We start from the raw sequence: 26,506 nt of genomic DNA, 5'->3' as shown, positions 1-26,506 counted from the left end.
TATTGTAGGTCTTTTCCTTCTTTTGTGTTTCCTGCCTAGAGAAGTTCCTTTAGCATTTGCTGTAAAGCTGGTTTGGTGGTGCTGAATTCTCTTAGCTTTTGCTTGTCTGTAAAGTTTTTTTTTTTTTTAAACATCTTTTTTGGAGTATAATTGCTTTACAGTGGTGTGTTAGTTTCTGCTTTATAACAAAGTGAATCAGTTGTACATATACATATGTTCCCATATCTCTTCCCTCTTGCGTCTCCCTCCCTCCCAACCTCCCTATCCCACCCCCCCTATCCCACCCCTCTAGGTGGTCACAAAGCACCAAGCTGATCTCCCTGTGCTATGTGGCTGCTTCCCACTAGCTATCTATTTTACGTTTGGTAGTGTATATATATGTCCATGAGATCCTTGCTTTGTAGAGTAATCTTGGTTGTAGATTTTTCTCTTTCATCACTTTAAATATGTCCTGCCACTCCCTTCTGGCTTGCAGAGTTTCTGCTGAAAGATCAGCTGTTAACCTTATGGGGATTCCCTTGTATGTTATTTGTTGCTTTTCCCTTTCTGCTTTTAATATTTTTTCTTTGTATTTAATTTTTGATAGTTTGATTAATATGTGTCTTGGCGTGTTTCTCCTTGGATTTATCCTGTATGGGACTCTCTGTGCTTCCTGGACTTGATTGACTGTTTCCTTTCCCATATTTGGGAAGTTTTCAACTAAAATCTCTTCAAATATTTTTTCAGACTCTTTCTTCTTCTGGGACCCCTATAATTCGAATGTTGGTGTGTCTAATGTTGTCCCAGAGGTCTCTGAGACTGTTCTCGATTCTTTTCTTTCTTTTTTTTTTATTCTGCTCCCTAGCAGTTATTTCCACCATTTTATCTTCCAGGTCACTTATCCGTTCTTCTGCCTCAGTTTTTCTGCTATTGATTCCTTCTAGAGTACTTTTAATTTCATTTATTGTGTTGTTCATCACTATTTGTTTGCTCTTTAGGTCTTCTAGATCCTTGTTAAATGATTCTTGTATTTTCTCCATTGTGTTTCCAAGATTTTGGATCATCTTTACTATCATTACTCTGAATTCTTTTTCAGTTAGGTTGCCTATTTTGTTTTCGTTTATTTGGTCTTGTAGGTTTTTACCTTGCTCCTTTGTAACATATTTTTTTGTCGTTTCATTTTTTTTGTTTTTTGATGGGTGGTGCTGTATTCCTGTCTTACTGGTTGTTTGACCTGAGACGTCCAGCACTGGAGTTTGCAGGCAGTTGGATAGAGCCAGGTCTTGATGCTGAGATGAGGACCTCTGTGAGGCCTTACTCCGATTAATATTCCCCAGGGTCTGAGGTTCTCTGTTAGTCCAGCGGTTTGGACTCAGAGCTACCACCACAGGAGCTTGGGCCTGACCGCCAGCCTGGGAACCAAGATCCTGCAGGCTTCTTGGCACGGGAAAAAAATAAAGAAAGATAGAGAGAAAGAAAGGAGCAGTACAATATCAAAGAATAAAAAACAGAATAAAATTAGAAAGATAAATAATATATTAGGAAAAATAAAAGTATAATTGAAACAACTGCAGCAAGATAAAACCACAACAGAAAAAAGAGAAAGAAAAGAAAGAAAAAGGGGAGGGGGGAAACAAGCCTAAAGGACAGAACAGTAACAAAGTATAAAGCATGAAATAAAATTAGAAAAAAAAAGGTTTACTAGGAAAAGTAAAAATATGAAAGAATCAACAGCAGTGAATCAAGAAGGTAAAACAGAGCCCCAATCTAAAAGAGGAAAAAAGAAAAAAAAAACCTTGGCTATGTGGGTGGGATTTAGGCGGGGGTGTGGAACTTAGGCAGGGGCGGGGTTTTGGGTGGAGTGGGACCTGGGGGGATTGACGTTCAAGTGTGGGGCGGGGCCTCTGCTGAGGACCTTTGCAGAAGGGGAGCAGTAGCAGGTGTAAAGGAGGGCCTCTGGAGTGTGGAGTTCCAGAGTTTGGAGGTAGGGCCCTGAGGGGGGGGTGGGGTGGGGTTTAGGCCCAGTGCGTTGGAGGGGGTCTCAAAGGGGGTCTCCGAGTGTAGAGATGGGGCCCTGGCTGGGGGTGCAGGGACGAGGCTTGGGCTGTGCGCTGCAGGAGGGAGGCTCTGCGGGCAGAGGATTAGGCCCAGGAGCCCAGCAGGCTTCCCAGTGCCTGAGTGGACAGGGAAAGCACTGGCCGTTCCCTTATGTTCTTTCATGCCCCCCCCACCCCCCCCCACACTGTGTCCCCCAGAGTCTCACATGTTGCTGCTGGGCCCCTAACCGTGGGTGGGTCCCTAACCGTGGGTGGGTCCCGCTGGGTGTAGGAACTCCTCCCCTCCCCCAGCTGCCCCCAGGGATGCCGTTACTGGAGGTCCGGCCTTTACTTTTGCTCCCTCCCTCCCTCTCCATCAGGACCCGCGTGGCTGGAGGGGGCCTTGGTGGGCAGAGGATCAGGCCTGGGATCTCAGCAGGTTCCTGGGGGCCCATGTGGGTAGGGGAAACCTGGCCACGCTCCCTTTTGATCCTCTGCCCTCCCAATGGTTCCCCAATTTCCCCCTTCGGGTGTGGGATCCCTTCCCCTCCCCTAGCTGCCCCTCAGGGGCGCCAGTCCCATCCCGCCTCCACTTCTCCTCCCCCTTCGCTCCCCCCATGCCCCACATCCTACCTGGTCACTGGGGGTTCCTCCCGTCCCCTTAGGTGTCCGTGGTCCCCCACCTGTGCCTGGTAGGTGCCCTGGTTGTGAGAAGACACGAATTCCACATGCTCCTAAGATGCATACATTTTGATTCCTATTTCTGATTATTTTTTATTGCATATTCTTTGATAACCTAAACCCAAAGCAACTCATTACTTTATCTCAGATGTCTTTGATTATTAGTGAAACTGAACATGCTTTGTGCTTATTGGTCATTTGCTTTTCTCCTTCTATGAATTGTCCTTGAAATGTCCTCTGTGCATTTTTCCTTATATATCAAGTAACATTTGCTTATAACATTTGAAGCAAATATTTTTACAGTATCTTGTTTGACTTTTAAACTTAGGTTTACATGTGCATACAACATATTTATATATGTTCAAGAAGTCAAATCAAGTTTTTTGTTTGGATTTTTTCAATGATTTTATACTTGGGAAGTTCTCCAGTTTGAGATCAGATTAAAAAATTAATGTATATTGTACTTTTTAACTGTATTTTTGTTATAGTTCAGTATTTTATGTGTATCTGTTTGATCCAGGTGGAACTTAATGTATGTTATATAAAGCTTGAATATTTTTCTCCAGAGGAAATCGTTTATATAATTCATCCCCCTCTGGGTGATATATGATACTTGGCTTATTATTACATTAAGTTATTTAACCTATTATATATAGCAAGGTTTGTTTTTGGATTTTCTGGATTTAACTTCGCCCAGTAGATCTATGTCTTTTCTTATATCAGAGGTAGACAACTTTAATGTTGTAATGTATCAGTTTGGATGGTATTCAACTGTAATAGAAATCCCTACTAGGGAAGGCATTATTTTGTTCACTCAGTAAGAAGTCAAGGGATTGGTAGCCCAGGGAGGATTCAGCTGCTCGTGATACTATCAGAAATTCAGAATTCTTCTCTCTTCTTGCTTCGTCAAACGTAATGACTTCTGCATCTCCAGGCACTACACACTCATTTGCATGAAGAAGGAAAGACAGGAAGAGGCAATATCTATGCTACAGGGTCACTTTACTGCAAGAGAGTCCAAGAAACTACAAGAGGGTTTTATGGTTTTTATTTTTGTTTGTTTGCTTGTTTTGTTTTTATAGCCTCTTTAAGTTAGAAGACAAGACAAAAGGGATTGAAATCAGCGTTGAGTGAGCCACCATATAGCATATGTCACATGTAGCTTTACACTGTTTGATATCTTTTAGGAAAACCATCCCCTTACTCCTTCAAAATTTCATAGCTTTTCTTTGTTTATTCTTTGCAATGGACTTTGGAATTCAGATATCAGATTTTGTTAGGTTTGTGATGAGAATTCCTCACTTGAGAATATGGTATATCTTTATATCTTCTTAAATATCTTCCAGTAACATTAAGGTCCATGCAGTTCTCATTAAGTTAGTCTCAGAAATTTAGTGTTTTGGGGTTGCTTTGCGGGAATTTTTCATGTGGCTTCTAATTAGTTGCTAATGGATTATCTATTGAGTTGAGGTTACCTATCTTGTATGCAGGTGTACAACTGTACCCTTATTAGATATAATACTTTTTCCTAGATTTTATATTGCATATCTTTTCCAGATTTGCTGTATAGAATGTTTTGCTTAACATTATTTTTGGCATACATTTGGAACATGGACATCTTGCTTGTAAGTTTATTATCATTAAGCGTAAATTTTATTAAGAAAGTTATTGAGGGCTTCCCTGGTGGCGCAGTGGTTGGGAGTCTGCCTGCCAGTGCAGGGGACACGGGTTCGAGCCCTGGTCTGGGAGGATCCCACATGCCGCGGAGCAACTGGGCCCGTGAGCCATAATTACTGAGCCTGCACGTCTGGAGCCTGTGCTCCACAACAGGAGAGGCCGTGATAGAGGCCCGCGCACCGCGATGAAGAGTGGCCCCCGCTTGCCGCAACTGGAGAAGGCCCTCGCACAGAAACGAAGACCCAACACAGCCATAAATAAAAAAAAAAAAAGAAAAAAAAAGAAAGTTATTGAACCAGAATACAAGCTTGAAGAGAAAAATATTGTGTTGGTTAATTTCATGTGCCAACTTGACTGGGTTATGAGGTACCCAGGAATTGCTCAAACATTATTCTGGATATGTCTGTGAGGGTGTTTCTGGATAAAATTAACATTTGAATCAGCACACTGAGTAAAGCAAACTGCCTTCCCCAGTTGGATGGGCCTCATCCAGTCCATTGAAAGCCTGGATAGAACAAACAGGATGAATAAGAGAGAATTTGCTCTCTCTGCTTTACCATCTTTGTGCTGAGACATTGGTCATCTCTTTCCTTTTAGACTCTGACTGGAGTTTACACTATTGGTCCTGGTTCTCAGGCCGTTAGACTCAGACTGGAGCTACACCATCAACTCTCCTGGGTCTCCAGCTGACCAGTTGCAGATCCTGGGACTTCTCACCCTCCATAATTGTTTGAGTCAATTCCTACTGTGTTTCTGTACACTAACAATGAACTATCCAAAAGAGAAATTAAGAAAGCAGTCCTATTTACAATAACATCAAAAACAGTAAAATACTTAGGGATAAATTTAATGAAGGTAGTGAAAGACCTGTATGGTGAAAACTATAAGACATTGATAAAAGTGATTGAGAAAGATACAAATAAATGTGTTCTTAAATTAGAAGAATTAATATTGTGAAAATGTCCATAATACCCGAGGGGTCTATAGAGTCAGTGCAACCCCTATCAAAATTCCAATGGTGTTTTTCACAGAAATAGAAAAAAACTATCCTAAAATTTGTACAAAACTGCAAAAAACCCCAAATAGCCAAAGTAATCATGAGAAGGAAGAACAAAGCTGGAAGCCACACTCCTGATTTCAAACTATGTTACAAAGCTGTAGTAATAAAACAGTATTGTACTGGCATAAAAACAGGCACATAGACCAGTGGAACAGAGTAGCATTCAAACATAAACCCACACGTATACAGTCAACTAATTTTTCACCACAGTGCCGAGGCAAGAACACACAGTGGGGAAAGGATAGTTTCTTCAATAAATGGTGTTGATAAACTGGATATCCACATTGCAAAACAATGAGACTGGACCCCTATCTTTCACTGCTCACAAAAATTAACTCAAAATGGATTAAAGACTCAAATGTAAGACTTGAAAAACTATCATAAAATATAGGGAAAAAGATCGTTGACATTGGTCTTGACAATGATTTCTTGGATAAAACACCAAAAGCACAGTCAAGAAAACTAAAATAAACAAATGAAACTATATCAGACTGAAGAGCTTCTGCACAGCAAAGGACACAATTGATAAACTGAAAAGGCAGCTTACCAAATGGGAGAAAATATTCACAAACCATATATGTGATAAGGGGTTAGTATCCAAAATATATGAAGAACTCATACAACTCAATGGCAAAAAAGCAAATAATCCAATTTAAAAATGAGCTAAGGACCTCAATAGATATTTTCACAAAAAGACATACAAATGGCCAATAGGTATAGGCAAAGATGCTCTATCACTAATCATCTGGGAAATGCAAATCAAAAACCACAGTGAGATAGGAGATATCAGTTCACACCTGTTAGAATCGCTGTTATCAAAAGACAAGAGGTAACAAATGTTGGCCACGATGTGGAGAAAAGAGTACCCTTAGACACTGTTGGTGGGAGTGTACAGCCACCATGGAAAGCAGTATGGTGGTTCCTCAAAAAATTAAAAATTGAACTACCATGTGATCCAGCAGTCCCACTCCTGGGTATATATTTTAAGAACTTGAAATCAGTATCTGGAAGAGATATCTGCACATCCACGTTTATTGGAGCATTATTCATATCCGGCAGCCATGGAGCACATGCTATGGCCTGCTGGGCAGGGAGCCAAGCCAGCAGCCCTGCCCAACTGCCGAACACATCCCCTGGCCCTGATACCCAGGGAGCCTGAACAGTGGCCCTGAGCAGCCTCAGAGCCCAACCGATGATATCACTTAGCTGCAGAGTCCAGCCTACAGTCCCACTTGGCAGTGGAGCCCAGCATGTGGCCTTGCCAGATTACTCAACAGAGCCTGCAAGAGCACAGCCAGTGACCTTACCCAATCGCAGAGCATAGCCAGTGGCCACATCTGACCAAAGAGGCTGAACAGAGATTCTGCCCAACAGCAGAGAACACTTTCCAGCTCCACCACACTGTGGGGTATAGCTGGAGGCCCTCCCCAACCAGAGACATGACCAACAGTTTCACCCGACAGCAGAGCGCAGCCAGTTGCCTACCACGTGGCCTCACCCAGCCTGTGGCCCCACCTGCTTTGGGGCACAGCTTGGAGCCCCACCTGGTGCAGAGCATAATATACTGAGGTCCCAACCGACCAGGAGCACTTATGGAGCAGAGCCCACAGCCCTGCCCAATCTTGGAATCCAACCAGTGGCACCAGCCTACCAGGGAACACAGCCTGTGACCCTGCCTGACCAGAGATGATTGCAGAGCCCAGCTGGTGACCCCACCTGACTGCGGAACACAGCCAGCAGCACCACCCTCCCCATCTCAAAGCGGTTTAAAGGCTTAAATGTGTAAGACCTGAAACTGTAAAACTTCTAGAAGAAAACACAAGTAAACAGCTTTGACATTCATCTTGGCAATGCTTTTTTGGCTATGATAGGAAACAAAAGCAAAAGTAAACAAGTGGGACTACATCAAACTAAAAGACTTCTGCACAGCAAAGGAAATCATCAACAAAATGAAAAGGTAACCCTTTGGAATGGGGGAAAATGTTCGCAAATCATATATCTGGTAAGGGGTTAATATCCAAAATATATAAGGACCTGATACAACTTAATAGCAAACAAACAAACAAACAAAAAAACCCCACAATCTATTTTAAAATGGGCAGAGGAACTGAATAGACATTTTTCCAAAGAAGACACATAAATGACAAACAGGTACATAAAAAGGTGTTTGACGTCTTCTAATCATTAGGGAAATGCAAATCAAAAACACAATGAGATATCACTCCACTCCTGTTAGAATGACTATTATCAAAAAGACAAGAGATAACAAGTGTTGGTGAGGATGTGGAGAAAAGGGAACCCTGTTCTCTGTTGGTGAGAATATAAATTGTTGCAGCCAATATGGAATTCAGAATGGAAGTTTCTCAAAAAAATTAAAAATAGGACTACCATATATCCAGCCATCCCACCTCTGTGTATGTATCTAAAGGAAATGAAATCACTGTCTCTAAGAGAGTGATTTCAATGAAGCATTATTTACAATAGCCAAGACATGGAGACCACCTAAGTGTAGACAGATGAATACATAAAGAAAATATGATACACATACATAATACTCACACTCACAATGGAATACTATTCAGTCACAGAAAAGAAGGAAATCCTGCCATTTGCTACAACATGGGTAAACTTTATGTTAAGTGAAATAAACCAGACAGAAAGTCTACATGACTTCACTTAAATGGGGACCTAAACACTGAACTCATAGAAACAGAATAGATGGGTGGTTGCTCAGGTGGGTACAGGTGGGCGACATGGGCAATGGATCAAAGGCTACAAACTTCTAGTTGTAAGTTCTGGGCATGTGATGTATAGCAAGTCAAGTATAGTTAACAATACTATATCAGAGTAACTATTAAAACTTGTCACCACACATGAAAGAATGGTAACTGTGTGAGATGGTGGATGTTTTAACTAATCTTATTGTGGTGATAATTTTGCAATATATACATATATCAGATCATCACTTTGTATGCCAGAAACTTACACAATGATATCTGTTAATGACCTCAATAAAGCTGGGGGGGATGACTGAATAAAACAATTGCCTTACCTATTTCTATATCTTCAGCTAAGTTCAGGTTTCCCTGCTAATATTGATAGTTTTCCATGACTTCTATTTTTCATTCTCAAGATCTTTAAATTGTTCTTTAAATTTGTGTTTTCTACCATGGAACATCTGATGACAGTGTTCTGCGGTCCTCAGTGTACACTTTAGTCACAGTCTTGTTCTGTTGGGAGCTTTGGGTGTTGCTCCATTGCCTTCTAGCATTTGTTGTTTTTGAGGAGTGCTCTGAGAGCTACTTGATTTGTTTCTCTTTGTGGATGACCTGGACATGTTCTCCTGGCTGCTTCTAGGATCTTCCTATGATCTCTGAACATTCTACCAGAATGTCTTTTTATCATTGTTTTTCTCATAAAAAGATGTACAGTCTCAATTTTTAGGTTAAGATTTTATCTATTTAGATCTGTAAAGCATGTTTCTGTTGGATCAATGTTTGTATGTTTTGTACTTCTCTTTGAAATTCCTCTAATCTGTAGTTTAGATATCGGAAATTGAGCCTCCTTTTATGTCTCTTTATATTTTTCACTTTATTTCTGGGAGAATGCCTTCTCCTTCAGAAGTTTAATATTTTCATCATTAAATCTATTATTCATGTACTAAACCAGTTTTTAATTTGTTAATTGTGTTTTCCCTGATCTTTCAAACTGTGGATTGTATCAATACTTTAATTATGACTGTTTCAACTTCATTGATGAAAATCCTCTCAAATCATGTTGAAAAATATAAATGTAACTCAAATGTTTTCTGAGATTTTTTCACCTTCCTTTTGTTAAATATATTTCAAAAAAAGATAGACTTTGTAATTCTTTTGTACTATAACACCTCTTTACTAACACCATGATTTTTCTATTCTTTTTTTTAAGGAGAGGTGATTGCTTGTTTGGTATTGTGTATCAGCTAGCTGTAGCTGCCTGACAAACCTCACCAAACTCTTGACTTAAAACAATAGCCATAGTTCATAATTCTGTGGAACAACAATTTAGGCTGAACTCGAACAGTTTTTCTCGTTCCTGTTAGTCTCCCTCATGCATCTGCAGGCAACTTCATGTCAGCTTGGTGGCTTTGATTCTGGAAGCTGACTGACTGTTAGATAGGGTACTTCTGCTATCCTCAAATTACTCCATCTTTTCCACCAAGTTAGGCTGAGCTTGTTCTTATGGTAGGATAAGGGGTCCAAGAGAGCAAGTAGAAACAGGATAGTACCTTTTCAAATCTCTACTTGTATCAAGTTTCCTACTGTTTCATTAATCAAAGCAAATCACATGCCTACGTTCAACATTAGAGTGGGAAGGGACTACAGTTTTAGAACAAGAGTTTATGTATATTGGAGACCATCAATATAATCAGCATGCTAAATACTGGATCATATTGATGTAGTAATTGAGCTAAATTCAGTAAGAAATTAATAGGGATACCCATCCAGGTCTTCATAGAAGAAACTTGAGGCCTAACCAGTTCCTGTGGGTGGTGAGAAAGGAAGTATAAATAGCAATAGTAGAGATATTTTATTTTATTCCTGTCCTACCTACCCATGACTCGGTCTTCCTGATTATCTGCACAATGTGGTTTCCACACTTGAATTGAACTATGATGTCCCTAGAGCTGCAAGGTAAATGGTAAATCCACAGTCTGTTCTTACCAGTTATTTCTAGTAGTAACCAAGCAATAGTGGAGGCTTACCAGTACTCCCACCCACCCTGTGCAAAGCTGTTTTCTAGGAGAAGAGGATGGTGTATAAGGTCTTTATAACCTATATGTTTTCCTATCCAAATTATATATTAGGATAGAAATTCCATGAAGTTTGTGATATGTCAGTGATGATATCTCTGATTTTCATCTCTAATTCAGGCTTTTCCAAATTTGTCTGTTCCACTGTATTTGTTGCTGCTGTTGTTGTTGAGGTGTAATTTACATTCAACACATAGATCTTTAGAGTTCTGTTCAATGAGTTTTAAGAAATGTTCATGCTCATGTAAGTCCATCCAAAATCAAGGTACAGAATTTTTCCATTATCCAAGAAAATTGCTTTGTGCCTCCTTCCATGTAATCTTCCTCATGCCAAGGCAAAAATTTTTTTACTTATATCACCAGAAATTGTTTTACCTCTTCTTAAAAGTCATACAGATGGAATCAGCCTTATGTCACTCAACATAATGCTTTTGAGGTTTATAATGTCACTGCATGTGTCATTAGTTTGTTCCTCTTTCTGGCTGAGTAGTATTCCAGTGCTTGAATAAACCACAGTTTGTTTATTCATTCTCATATTGATGGCATTTGATTTGTTACCAGTTTAGGGCCATTATGAATAAGGCTGCAATAAATATTTCCACTTTAGCTTACTTGCTTCTGTTGAATTTCTGAGTAACAACTGCCTATAATTCAACTCTGGAGGATTCCTTCAGTCTTAAAACAAATTGTAATAAAAGTTTTCAAAATGCCTTAGCATTGACCTTAATTTTAAAACACTACTACTATCAATTTTAAAAGTAGTATTTAGTGATTATTAAAAGTAGAAAATGTATTTATATAAAAAGTATTATTTACTCATTATCAATGAAAATCTGAAGGGAGATCTCTATGGCATAATATCTATCTCTATCCTTGATTTTGTCAGGGCTAGGATCTCTCCCCAGTTCAACATTTTAGGAATTTAAAAAAAAAAACACTCCTATTTATCATCTCTATAGATGATATGAAGTTCTAGATAAAGGAACAGATAGCTAATATAGTGGGTAATAGTATCAAATTGAGAACAATATGTATAATAGTAGGAAAAAATTTTCCAGAGGAGTTTGTAGAGGTGATTGCAGGATCAAGTAGGAACTGAAACTAGGGTTGGGGAGTGTTAAGAATGGACATTTTTTAGAAGCGCCCCAGGCAATTTTGAGGTATTTGTTTGGATGAGAATTTAGGACTCTGAATTGGATGACCTACAAGGCCCCTTCTAAACTGAAGGCACTATATTTCTATTAATAGTTTGAATGCGTTCTGATGTCCTTGAATTATGCCAGAGCCAGATGTTATCTTAGATGTGCCAAAAGGAATTTACAGTGATGTGATAATGCATCTTTCAAAATACAAGAGGAACAACAAAAAAGGCACCAGTAAGGATAAGGAAGATTAGAGGAGATGCATGAACAGAGGAATTAAAACCAAGAAGGGATGATGATAAAATAATTCCCAGGAATTTGGCTTCTGCTTTTATAAATTCTCAAAGTTTCTAGATGCATAAAATGTGAATGAATTTTCTGTCATTGTTTGAAAAATGGATAGGTATTTCTCTTGTTAGATAGATGTAAATGGAGTGAAGTATAGATTCTGTGCCAGCAATCTAAGCTATAAAAATGTAATTGCTCCCAAATTGAGTTACATTATCAACTCCTGGTTTAATAGTGGTTCAGAATTAAAGGTCATTAATCAGCATGTTTGGCACAGGCAGAAGCATGGAGCAGTCTAAAATAGGTTTTTAAAGATAGAGAATGTAAACATTAATTACCAGTTTTTAAATTATGCATCATGGGATAGGTCTTGTGCTAGGCACTTTACTTACCTTGCCTGTATTCTTTACAATAGTTCTACAAATTAGGATTAGGGGTCTAGAATATCAGTAGACAGAACAATATAGTAGAAGGAAACCTGGAAACAGGATCTTAGTCTGAGCTTTGCCACTACTTGGGTGACCTCTGTCTTATATAACTACTTAATGCTCTGAATTTAAGGTATGAAAAATACAGAGTCACTTCAAGCTTCGTAATGTATTAATGAGGATCGCCTAGGTTATGCAGCTGTAACAGACAGCCCCGTCATCTCAGTGCTTTACTCAGTAAAAGTTTTTCACTCCTACAAGTCCACCCTGGGTGTGGCTGACTCTCCAGATCAGCTGCTCTCCACGCAGTGATTCACTGCTCCAAGTGGCTTAGATCCTCTGGTTCCATCATTCAGCATGAGGGAGAGAGGCCCAGAGAATCTGCCTCTAACCACGTGACATTACATTTCTACCTGCTTGTCACTGAGTAGAACAAGTCACATGCACCCACCTAACTTGCAAGGTAGCTGGAAATAAAGTCTTCATAAGGAAGACATATAGTCCAAGGAGTAGGGAAGAACTGGGTTTTGGTGAGCCCCAGTAAGGCCCACCGCAAATTGCCTCTTCTCTTTAAGTGCATATGTAGCCTCAAGGATGCTTGGTTAAGACCATTTGATTCCAACATTTTATAAACAGGTAAGGAAAAATAGCCTCAATAATTATCCAGGCTCTTGCTATTGGTCACTTCTAATGGATGTTTATTTTTTGTATTAATAATATTACAACCAATCTTTAGATATTATGACACTAATACACTAAAAACTTGAGATAATGATAATAACAGCAACATTTATGGGCAATTTGTCCAGGATTTGAGGCTGAGTGCTTTAAATAGATTAAATTATTTCAATCTCACAACACTACGGAGTATGTATTTTTGTAATTCTCATTTCACAGCTTAAGAACAAAAATAAAAATAAACATTGAAAAAGGCTTCAGTTAAGTAATGTATCCATGTTTAAAGCATTAGTATATTGATGGAGCCAGACTTAAACTGTCTGCCCTCAGAGCTCATGTTCATAACCAAGTCATACTTTGTTAAGAGACATGGAAACTGAGGCTCAAAGAAGCATGTGTCCTGATTAGTGTCACTGATCCTGAAGGTTGTGAGGCCAGAACACATGTACTCTTGGGGTTGGAATATTTATTCTACATTTCTTCTGTGCCTGAGTCACTTAAGATAGGGTGACTCTGAGAATAGCCTCTACGGCAGACATCCGTCTGTTACATTCACTTACATTTACTTTCAGCTGCCAACACCTTGGCTACGATACTTGGATCTACGGTCTTACCCAGATTCCTTTTCTTTCGGTTTTTTTGTTTATCCATGCCTACTCTATTGAAGCACACAGAGTCCATTCAAGGGCACATCTCTTGATTATAGCACAAAAGAATTTTAGAGTACAAACTCCTGTTTTGATTTTTTATTGAACGGAAGATTCTTTAAATTCTGTAGCGTTCTACAGTTTTCAAAAGTTTCACACACATGATTTCATAAAATCCCATAATAACCCTTTTCCCTACTCCTATATTGTCCCTCCCCGCTTCCCTGCCCCCACTGGTAACCACTGGTTTGTTCTCTGTATCTGTGAGTCTGCTTCTTTTCCTATGTTTAAAAACTACAGAACCTATTCACTTGGTCAAGGTGTGCTTCTCCTTGAGATGCAACTGTGTCGCCAGTCGGTAAATGTTTGTTGAGATAAAGGCATTTGAATTATTAAGTTAGAATTCAGTTCAGTGCATTAAAAAAGAACTTCTTTTGTGTCAGGACTGAGAAGCTGTTACAAAATTATTCCATGTACCTACCCTTCCATTATTCAAGAGCAGCTGGCCTTAAACAAGAGGGAGAGTGAGAGACTTACATTGCTGTTTATGAGGCTCTCATAGGGGTAGGACTCTAGCAAGAGATAATCCCTTTCCTTTCTGTCCTTCAGGACATCTTTTCTTTCAGGAAAATCTCCTGTTTCCCTCTGTTTACCATAGGAAATTTTCCTAAAAGTTTTCCTAAAATCTCTTGAATACAGTACCAGAATAAGATCTATAAAGAAACTTAATTCCTAAAACTATAAAGAAATGTCTTCCTCCCTCCCTCCCTCCCTTCCTTCCTTCCTTCCTTCCTTTTTCCCCTCCCTCCTCTTCTCTTCCCCCTCCTCCCTCTCCCTCTCTCTCTTTCCCTCCCCCTGTTTTTCTCTTCCTGAAATTTGCACCTATCTTTTTATCAGCTGTCACTGAGGTATGGGAGTTACCCATTTATCTTTGGTGATGGAGGGAGAAATCCAACACAGTAACACAGTATCTAAATAAAACGTAAATGTTATTGTCTCTGGAATGTTTCTGAAATGGAAAAAAGTTTCCAAAAGTGATTTAAAAGATAATTGAGACATTAAATGCAAGCAGGCCCTCTCAGCTTAAACACTTGAAAAAAAGGGAAAATGAAAATAAAAATAGAAAAATAAAAAGGAAAGTATGAAGAGAAAGAAATTAAGTAGAAAGAAGGAATAGAATACAACAGTTTTTGCAACCAGTAAGTGGAGGCAAACTCCCCAGGGTCAGGGACTGATTTGTTTGCTGCTTGTTACAAAGGTGCTAGACCCTAAGTCCTGGGTTCCTCAGCTTTTGTGCAACACACTGCAGGCAGAGCTTCTGTCTGGGCCCATCATGTCACCCATGGGACTTAGGGACAAGGTAAACTGGCACAACTATGCTAAAGCTCCCACTGTTTTCCATACTGCACAAAGGATTTGAATAGACATTTCACCAAAGAGGCTACATGAATAGCTAATAAGTACATAAAAATATGTTAAACATCATGAATCATTAGGGAAATACAAATTAAAATCAAAATGAAACAGCACTTTACTCCCACTAGGATGATGATAATCAAAGACAAAAATGTGGCGAATCAGGAGCCCTCATACATTGCTAGTGGGAATGTGAAGAGCAGGAAGTCACTTGGGAAAACAGTTTAACAGTTTCCTTAAAATGTTAACCATAAACTTTCCAAATGACCCTAATTATTACTTAAGACAAATGAAAACCATGTCCACTCAAAGCTTGAATACAGATGTTTATACAGCATTGTTATTCATAACAGCCAAAAACTGGAAACAATTCAAATGTCCACCAATGATGAATAAATAAAATATAGTATTTATGCCTACAATGGAATACTGTTTAGCAATAAAAAGGAATCAACTACTAATACTTGCCACAACATGAGTAAACTTCAAAAACATGCTAATAAAAGAAAACTAATGCCAAAAATTACATATTGTATGAATTAATTATATGAAATATCTATAAAATGCAAATCTTTAGAGGCAAAGTAGATTACTTGTCTGGGAATGAGGATGGGAGCAGGGATTGACTAAAAATGGGGTCAGGGGATCTTTTTGGAGTGATGGCAATGTTCAAAAACTGGATTATGGTGGTGGCTGTACAACTCTATAAACTTACTAAAAATCACTGAATTATACACTTAAATTGAGTGAATTTTACAGTATGTAAATTGTACCTCACTAAAGTTGTTTTAAAAAAGAACATATTACATTCATTAAACAAGAACAAGATACTATGAAATAGAAACAATAAGAACAAGAGAGAACTCTTAGAAAGTAAACATGATTTTGAAAATAATTTCTTAAAAATATAATAGAAGTTTGGAATTAAAAGCAAGGCAATCTCTTATAATACGGAACTGAAAGATTGAGACATAAAAATCACAAAAGAAACTAATCCAGGAATTATAACATCTGACCAACAGGTGTTCCAGAAGGAGAGGGGGAAAAAATAAGAGGGGAAATTTTTAAATAAATAAGAGCAAAAGTTTTCCCAGGGCTGAAAAGGAACATGAGTCCTTCATATTTTAAGAGTCTGTAGGACCCAAGAAGAAGGAATGAAAAACAAACAACTTTCTAGACATAGTGCTATTAAATTTCATAGTGCTATGGGAAAAGGCCTTAAATTTCCACAGTGCAAAACACAGAAAATAAGAGACAGACAGGCATTGGCTGTCTCATCAACAACACCAAATGCCATAAGACAGTGGAGTAATAGGATTGAAATTCTGAGAGAAAATTGTTTTAAGCCTTGATTACTATTCCTACCCATATTGTCAATGACGTTTAAGACAAACAAAAGCATTTTTAGCTATTATAGGGCTCAGAACATTATCTCACATACATCCTTTCTGTGAAGGATGGGGTAAAGAGAAAGGAAATCATGGGATATAATAAATAATGAACCTTAGTGAGGAACTCGATGAAAGTGGTTCCTGACCTGTCAGTTATACAGAATGCCTAGTAAGCAACTGGTTCAAGTTAAAATAGGAAGCCATTGGCCTCTAAGGAGGAAAGGGAATAGGATGGATTCTAAGCAATGTGCAAGGACTTCAGAGCTTTCTTATATTAGTAAAAAATGGTGAAAATAAAAACAAAAATATGTTTCTACTCTCAACAAGAGGAGGATAAAATAATTAAAACAGCTAAGAAAGCTATAAAACTGTACAAGAAAGGCATGTCAGATACATTGCAAAGTAAACTATGGCATGATTTTGAACAACAGAAGGAAATGGAAAGAAAATCCACTTAGCTTGGATGCTTTGAATTGTCTCCTTCAAGTGATATAGCAGTTAGGACATTGTACCCACGGAGAATGAAATATAGTCCTAATGCTCTATTTTACATATAGTTATACTTTGGTAAATATTATTTATTGTTTTTCAACTTTAAGAGATAATTCATTGAAAAAAATCCTCATCTTAAATGTAGTTACAAAGCATTATAAACACCATTAACCTTGACCGTGTAAAAGGAAAGTGTGCAGAAAAGGAGGAAGGAAGCAGGTACTAATATCCTCATCTAACAGAGTGGGAAGTTGAGATATAATATCTAAAGTTAGTGAAACAAATCGAAGTTTAAACGTGTCATTTAAAGTTGCACAGGCAAGCAACAGAACTCTCAGAAATTTGAACAAGGAGATAACAGCCTGAATAAGTTACAGAGGTACATCCTTGTCTTTCATAGTGAGTAGTTATGTGTTAAATGTAAAATCAAGAAATAGTGATATAAACATATCATGTAGACTCAAAGGAGATAACTATCTTAATAAAAACTGTTAAAAGTGTTTTTCTTGATTCGGTGCAATCTCAATTAAAATCCCAGCAAGTTGTTTTGTGGATATCAGCAAACTGATGCTGAAGTTCACGTGGAGAGGCAAAAACCCAGGAGAGTCAACACAATATTAAGAAGAACAAAGTTGGAAGACTGACACTACCCGACATCAAGACTTACTATAAAGCTACATACAGTATCAAGACAGTGTGGTATTTGGCAAAAGAATAGACAAGTAGGTCAATGGAACACAATAGACAGCCCAGAAATAAATAAACCCACAGAAATATATTCAGTTGATTTTTGACAAAGAAGCAAGGGCAATACAGTGGAGCAAGCACAGTCTTCTCAACAAATGGTGCTGGAACAACTGGACATCCACATGCACAAATATAAATCTAGACAGAACTTACACTATTTGCAAAAATTAACTCAAAGTGGATCATAAACCTAAATACAAATTGCAAAACTATAAAACTCTTAGAAGATAATATAGGAGAAAACCAATATGATTTTGAGGATGGCATTGACTTCCTAGATACAACACCAAAGGCATGATCCATGAAATAAATAATTGATGAGCTGGACTTCATTAAAATTTAAAACTTCTGCACTGCAAAGGACAACATCAAGAAAATGAGAATACAAGCCACAGGCTGGCAGAAAATATTTGCAGGAGACACATCTGATAAAACACTGTTATCCGAAGTATGCAAAAACCCTTAAAGCTCAACAGTAAGAAAACAAACAACCCAGTTAAAAAATAGGCCAAAGGCCTTAACAGACACCTCAGTAAAGTAGATATGTATATATGGCAGGTAAGCATATGAAAAGATGCTCTACATCATATGTCATCAGGGAAATGCAGATTCAAACAACAATGAGATACTACATGCCTATTAGAATGGCCATAATCCAGAACGTTGATTGACACCATCAAATGCTGGTGAGGAACTCTCATTCATTACTGGTGGGAATGCAAAATGGTATAGCCGCTTTGGAAGACAGTTTGATGATTCCTTCCAGAGCTAATACTCTTACCATACAATCCTGCAATCACGTTCTTTGGAATTTACCCAAAGGAGTTGAAAACTTATGTCCACACAAAAACCTGCACATGGATGTTTATAGCAGCTTTAATTATAATTGCCAAAACGTGGAAGCAATCAAGATGTCCTTCAGTAAGTGAATTGATAAATAAACTGTGGTACGTCCAAACAATGAAATACTAACACTAAAAACAAATGAGCTACCAAGCCATGAAAAGACATGGAGGGATCTTAAATGCATATTACTAAATTAAAGAAGCCAATCTGAAAAGGCTACAAACTGTATGATTCTAACTATATAACATTCTGGAAAAGGCAAAACTATGGAGAGAGTAAAAAGATGAGTGCCTGCTGCAAAAACAGACACATAGATCAATGGAACAGGATAGAGAGTCCAGAAATAAATCCACACACTTATGGTCAATTAATCTACAAGAAAGGAGGCAAGAATATACAATGGAGATAAGACAGGCTCTTCAGTAAGTGGTGCTGGGACTTCCCTGTTTGACGCAGTGGTTAAGAATCCGCCTGCCAATGCAGGGGACACGGGTTTGAGCCCTGGTCCGGGAAGAACTCACATGCCGCGGAGCGCCTGGGCCCGCCCGTGCACCACAGCTACTGGGCCAGCGTGCCACAGCTACTGAGGCCCGTGTGCCTGGAGCCCGTGCTCCGCAACAAGGGAGGCCACTGCAATGAGAAGCCCGCGCACCACAACAGAGAGTGGCCCCCGCTCCCTGCAATTAGAGAAGGCCGGCGTGCAGCAATGAAGACCCAACGCAGCCAAAAATAAATATATTAATTAATTAATTTTAAAAAAAAGGTGCTGGGAAAACTGGACAGCTACATGTAAAAGAATGAAATTAGAACATTCTCTAGCACTATATACAAAAATAAACTCAAAATGGATTAAAGACCTGAATGTAAGACTGGATACTATAAAACTCTTAGAGGAAAACATAGGGAGAACACTCTTTGACATAATCACAGCAATATATTTTTTGGATCCGTCTCCTAGAGTAATGGAAATTAAAGCAAAAATAAACAAATGGGACCTAATTAAACTTAAAAGCTTTTGCGCAGCAAAGGAAACCCTTGACACAAAGAAAAGACAACCTACTGAATGAGAAAAAATATTTGCAAATGATATGACCACTAAGGGATTAATATCCAACATTTACAAACAGCTCATACAACTCAACGTCAAAACAAACAACCCAATTAAAAAATGGGCAGAAGAACTGAATAGACATTTTTCCAAAAAGGAAACGCAGATGGCCAACAGGCATATAAAAAAGAACAAAATTTTGTCATTTGCAGCAACATGGATGGACTTGGAGGGCATTATGCTAAGTTAAATAAGTCAGACAGAGAAAGACTGGTATGACATCACTTATATGTGGAATCTAAAAAATACAACAAACTAATGAATATAACAAAAAAGAAGCAGACTCACAGATGTAGAGAACAACCTAGTGGTTACCAGTGGGGAGAGGGAAGGGGGAGGGGCAAAAAAGACGTCGGGGAGGGGAAGGCACAAACTGCTGGGTATAAGATAGGATCAGGGATGTCTTACAACGCAGGGAGTATAACCAATGTTTTGTAATAACTGAATGGGAAGTAACCTTTAAAAATCGTAAAAAAAAATTTTTTTTAATTTTAAATAAAAATGAAAGAAAAACATGAGTGGCTGCTCGGGTAGGGGATGGAGGAGGAAAGGGAAACAGATGAATAGGTGGAGCACAGAGGATTTTTTGGGCAGTGAAAATATTCTGTAATGATAGACACATGCCATTATATGTTTGTCCAAACCCATAGAATGTACAATACTAAGTGAACTATAATGTGAACTGTGTTTTTTGGGTGATTATGATATGTCAGTGTAGGTTTATCAGTTGTAATAAATGTACCATTCTGGTGAAGAGGCTGTGCATAGGTGGCGGCAGGGGGGAAGGGGGAAGGAAATCTTTGTCCCATCTCAATTTTGCTGTGAACCTAAAACTTCTCTACGAAAAATGAAATCTTAAAAAAATAGTTTTTTTTTTTTTTAAAGTGCTTGTCTTTGGGAACTGGAACTCGCTAGAGCCAAGAAAGGGTTTATAATTCTTTAATCCATGCATTCATTCAACAGAACCTTATTGAATACCAACTGTGTGCCACACCTCATTTATTGTTTTATTTTAACGTTGTGCATATATTGCATTAAGAAACATTAAAAATTGGAAAAAGCTAAATAAAATAAAAATGGAAATAAATTACAAATATAATTTAGCATTCACCATATAAAAACCTCTTCTATGACTGGAAATGTTTTTAAAACATTCGTGTTTATGTAGTTCTAGCTGAATTACTATTTGAATTGCCTTTGTCCCTAACTGAACCAAAAAGACTCGAATTAGAACATTCATTTTTACCTGTACTTCTCACTACTTTCTTTCATTGTTCCTTTAGCACTTGCAACTACTAATCAAGTATTTGTGAAACTCAGAGGCTAAATAGAGAGAGAAAAGTCTTATGGTATAGACTGAATTGGCTATTTATTGATTATTTATACAATCATTTTCTTCCAAAAATAGTTTTAGGAATTTTGTAGCTCTAAAGTGAGATTTTTAAAAGAAAGAGGGAGGAAGCAGAGAGACCATTATCTAGACCTGGCAATTTTGGTTTTTAAAATTTTTTAAATTTTAAATTTTCTTATTGAAGTATAATTGATGTACAGTATTAATAAGTTACAAGTGTATAATATAGTGATTCACAGTTTTTAAAGGTTATACTCCATTTATAGTTATTATAAAATATCAGCTATATTCCCTGTGTTGTACATATATCCTTGTAGCTTATTTTGTACATAATAGCTTGTACCTCTTAGTCCCCTACCCCTCTTTGCCCCTCTCCCCATTGGGAACCACTAGTTTGTTCTCTGAGTTTACTTCTTTTTTGTTATATTCACTAGTTTGTTGTATTTTTTAGATTCCACATATAGGTGATACTATACCAGTATTTGTCTTTCTCTGACTTGTTTCACTTAGCATAATACCTTCCAAGTCTGTCCATGCTGTTACAAATGGCAAAATTTCATTCTTTAGTTGGCTGAATAATATTCCATTGTGTGTGTGTGTGTGTATATATATATATATGTGTGTGTGTGTGTATATATGTATATATATACACACACACACACATACCACATCTTCTTTATCCATTCATCTGTTGATGAATTCTTGGGTTGCTTCCATATCTTGGCAATTGTAAATAATCGTGCTATGAACATTGGGGTGCACATGTCTTTTCAAATTAGTGGTTTTGGTTTTTTTGGATATATACCCAGGAGTGGAATTGCTGGGTCATATGGTAGTTCTGTTTTTACAGAAACCTTTGTACTGTTTTCCATAGTGACTGTACCAATTTACACCCCCATCAACAGTGTACAAGGGTTCCCTTTTCTCTGTATCCCCGCCAACATTTGTTATTTGTGTTCTTTTGATGGTAGCCATTCTGACAGTTGTGAGGTAGTATCTCACTGTGATTTTGCTTTGCATTTACCTGATGATTAGCAATGTTGAGCATCTTTTCATGTTAGAAGAGACAATTGTTAAAATACCAATAGAATAGAACCCTGCTATGGCTTGCTTGTAACAATGCAAGTTCTGTTAGGTCACAGGTCAAATCAAATTTTTTGAACTATGACTATTTGCAGAACGGTTCCGGGCAACACTCTTTATATACATAGCCAGGAAAACGTTTTCACTGGTGTGCATTGAAAAAGAAGTTTGGGGAAGTAATCCTTCCACAATGAAAAAGATGGGTTGGGTCCTCCCATGGGCCTCCTTGAGCCCCAACCTTCCCTACTCCTTCCATTTTATATAGAGAAGTTCTAAACAGGGCATGAGATACCAGGACAATAAACAGTTTTGCACAATAGAATTCTTCTCCAGTAGCAGTTAATAAAAGTTAATGTATCTCTTACATAGTCTGTTTGAGCAGTTTTTCTCAGCTCTTTCCTTGGGAGAATGGAACTGCGGCTTAGCCTTTCATAACTTTTGCTCTGCTGTAAAAATTAAGTCCAACTCACACTCCTCTGAACCCCTACTCTGTAAACCACCATTCGTTAAAAATCAAACTTCTCCCCCAAATCTCCACCATGACCCTCCTTCCCAATCTACTGAGCGCTTAGTGTTTACTTTATTCTTCTCATGGTCTTGGTGTAATTAAAAAAAAAAAAATCTACTTGCAGGAAATTCAAATAATATGAAAATCAAAGTTCAAGTAAGAAAACTTATGTTTAGGGCCAGAGACAGAGGCATCGTATAGAGAGTAAAAAGCAGGAAGAGTTCATTTTATGCAATAGGGTTGTATTATTCTGTTTATTTCAGTGGTTTTGGGGGGGAAAAAAAAAAACACTCTACCCTGCTACATATCCAGTGCAGGGGAATCTGCAATTACCATATGGAAAAAAATAGTGAAAGTCAAGGTTAGATGATGAGGTGAATATATCTGAGCCATTAATAGAAACGAATTAGCTTCCTCTCTTAATCAGCAGAATTTTTCAAGTCGGCTTCCTGCTGTAGGGCCAAGGGTGAATATGGAACATGACTGCATCGTGATAAATGCAGCCAGCTCTTCCCATTGGGAGAACAGGTGTGAAGACGTTGAACAGACTGGAGCTACTAACCTTTAGTGGTAGAGCCTGGGCTGACACCAAGCAACCTAGGATTGCACCCCACTCCATTTGCCTGCTGTGTTCTTCCATTTCCTGCTGTGTAACATGGGGCATAATAATTACACATCTGCACGAGATGGTTGTGAGGAATAGATGAATTAATAAACATCAAGTGCATGGCACATCATGAGCATTCATTAAACATTAGATATAATAATAATTGTATTACTTTTTCTGCATTTCACTTAGGATGTAACATAATTAGCTGGGAAGAGATTGCTGCAGCCACTGAGTTCTAACTGGGTGGCCACAGCAAATCTTATTTTGTTAACTGCTGCAAAATAGGAAGATAAGCAAGTATTTTTAAAAAATCAATGTGTTGATTTTTATTGTCATGTTTCCCCTGTATTCATGGTATTCAGACCTAGAAGACCAAATAGATATAACAATAGGAGGACTTAGGTTAGGGTTAGGAGTCATCTTCCCTTTCTCACATTGAAAATGGCTGATTTAGGGGTTAGTGTTATCTTTTACAATGACCTAATCTAATATCCGACCTCAGAGCCAAGATATATGCAGTAGTGGGCTGAAGCCGGCCTGTATGAAGAACAAGTTGTTTAAATAGTCAAGAATTTTGCAAACTGATTATTAATCCATTGATAGCTTGAAATCAACCATGGTGGGAGCATTTATACCACAGAAATCAGTAAATGCTGCAAATTGGGGTCTTTTTCCCCCAGAGAACCAATTTACTAGCACACCACTGAGTACGTGTGTCCTGTACAACACGTGGAAGGAAATAAGGATGCTTCAGAGGTACTGGCTTGCTCTTTCCAAAGTGTGTTTGCATCCTATCTAAATAATCTTTCCACCAGCTCTATGACAGTGGCAGAGTACTGTTATTACTCAGGCTTCCTGACTTAGCACAACATTTGTTCTATCCTGATTTTGAGATACAGTGTCATAGGATTTTTTATCTTTGGCAATTTGGGACTTCTAATTAATTTTAAGAGATGCTACAACTTTTTCTAAATGAGAAAAAGGAAGAAATCATCTGAATTAAATATTCCAAATATCACTTTTCTGGAGGTTATCGAGGTGAAGAGAAAGTTGAGGACATGGTAACTATTTCCTACAGATGTAAATATTTACTTGTCAACATTAGGGGACTCCTGTGCTGGTTGCCTTTGGGTGTGGAAAAAGGATAGCAAAGAAACAGAACATGTACACATGTCCCCGAGGAAGACTTCATTATAAATAGGAATCCTGCGCAGACATGTGAAATGCTTAAGGATGTTTACAAAGCAAAATAACAACAAACATAATACAGTTGTGTTCAGACTGGGAACCTAGGAACTGAGGGGTTGATCAAAGGAGGCCTCCTGGAGTGGGGGGCAGTTTTGAGGTGTTTCTTCAGGAGGTTTCAGCTAAACCTGAATCGATGAAGAGGACAGGAGAGGATGTGACGGCTGAGCAAGGATCTCCTGCCCCAGGGTCCCGCCAGCCTCTGGATAACGTTAAGCCTTCTAGGGATGAGGGAGGAAACTCAAACCAGACAATTTTATTACATCTTTTCCAGTCTGGTTAAAAAAAAAAAAAAAAAAAAAAAGAGGTTGAAAATCAGTGACAAAGTAGATTGAAGCCTGGGATTTTCTTTCTTTTGTTTTCCACCACTTTCCTTAGTCATCGTGACATTCCAGTGGATAAATCACTGTATCAGGTAGAGGAATAGCTGAGAAATATTTCCTGTTGTGCTTTCTGAAGCTACATGACATATTGTTGCACCACAATGAACAGAAGTCTAGCAGACAGATATCCAAACTCATAAACCAAATGTGGTTACTTGCATCACAAAAAGAGCTCTTCATTTTATGAAAGAATTCACCATTGTTTTATTCATTCCTTTTTTTAACAGACATTTGTTAAGTGCAGACTACATTTCAGGCACTGAAGGCACAAAGCTGTATAAAACAGGATCTGCTGGCCTCACAGGTCTCAGAGTAGCTGGAGGAACCAAGATGTTCTGGCCTAATTACAGTCACTCTCAAGTGTTATAGTAAAGGCTCAGACACTCTAGGAATTCAGTGATCAAGACAGTTAACTACTGCAGATACTGAGCAAGTTTACAAAAAGAGGGGGATGCTTCAAGAGGCAATGAGTGGGTTCACCAGACCAAAAGAGACAGCTTTCCTGAAGGATGACAAAATAGAAAAGTAAGCAGGTATGAAAAAAAAAAAAAAATCAATGTGTTGCCATGGTTTCCACTGCATTCACAGTGTTCCAATCTAGAGGACCACTTAGATATCATAACTGAAGGACTCATGTGAAATTAGGAGTAATCCTCACTTTATGCCACAGGAACAAAAAGATTGTTGTGGTGATTATAATTGGAGCAGGGAAATTGAAGTTTCTGGAGAGAGATTAGGTGTCGGTAATAGGAAATCACTGAACATTTTTAGCAAGAGCAGGAGTGGCATGCTCTGATTTGTAACTTTTTGAAGAAGATCATTTTAGAGATGATATAGAAGATGGATTGAAAAGTCGAATTCTTTAAATAGAAGCTCCCTTATTACAATACATTTAAAATATGATTTTATTTACAAAGTTCTGCTTGCATAGACTAAGCCCTTAGCCTGTCCTCTGGAGCAAGCAGACATACCTCTGATATGGAAGGTGAAGTCCAAGAAAGCCCAGGCGTTCTCAGTGTTTTAATGCCACGTGGCTCCATTTTTCAGTGTCACAAAGCAGTTCTGCTTAGAGCAACTGTCCCAACTTTAAACCTGATAAAATGATTGGTTTTGTACCACCCACACCATAAATATTTTCAAAGCATCAAAACAGTGCTCCAGACAATTCAGATGTGGAAATTCCCTGTCATTTATCCTCCATTTTCCCACCAAAATCGTGTAAGTTCTTTGAAACCTTAAGGTGACTTGCCTTTTCCTTTGCTTTGAGATGTTGCTGTGAGTGAAGAATTTTCTGGGCTGTCTACACAGCTGGGATGGGATTCACTTCATCCCTTAAGATACACAAAGGACAGCTTATAAGGAAATTTCTCAAAATGAGAGCAACAATATGTATGATAGTCCCTGGGTATTTTTCCAAGGAATTTCTAAATTTAGTTTAGAGTTTGCTTCTGATGGCTGGCATCCTGCTGAGTTAATGATTTTCAAAATCAGAAGACATAAAGTAATTAAACAAAATTGCTTCTGAAGATACCTTGAAGGACTGAAGAAAGTAAGTCATGATTGCTCAGGTTTGTGCTTTGGAACGCTTGCTGATACAGCCAGGGATCCTGTTGTATCCTTTGTGTTTCAAATCATCTTAATTTGGAAATCATCTTTTGGTGCTTTATGACCCCAATTCTACTCTGCCAGCATAGAAGAGTACTATTCTGTTTTTCATTTCTCACTTTTAAAAGAGGTGAGGGAATTTAGAAAACTCAAATCTCAAACTTCTTGAATCCAGGAAAATGGCACCCCACCTGCCACTTACAAACAACCAGGTAGATTGTATTTTAAGTCAGAGAGCCTGGAAATCAATAAACTCTACTTCTTTCTTCTTTTATCTGTTATTGACAGATTCTTGTATTTTCTTAACCTAGGA

The sequence above is a fragment of the Eschrichtius robustus genome, chromosome 18, assembly GCF_028021215.1.
Source record: "Eschrichtius robustus isolate mEscRob2 chromosome 18, mEscRob2.pri, whole genome shotgun sequence".
NCBI lineage: Eukaryota > Metazoa > Chordata > Mammalia > Artiodactyla > Eschrichtiidae > Eschrichtius > Eschrichtius robustus.
Note: the sequence above shows the minus strand (reverse complement) of the source record.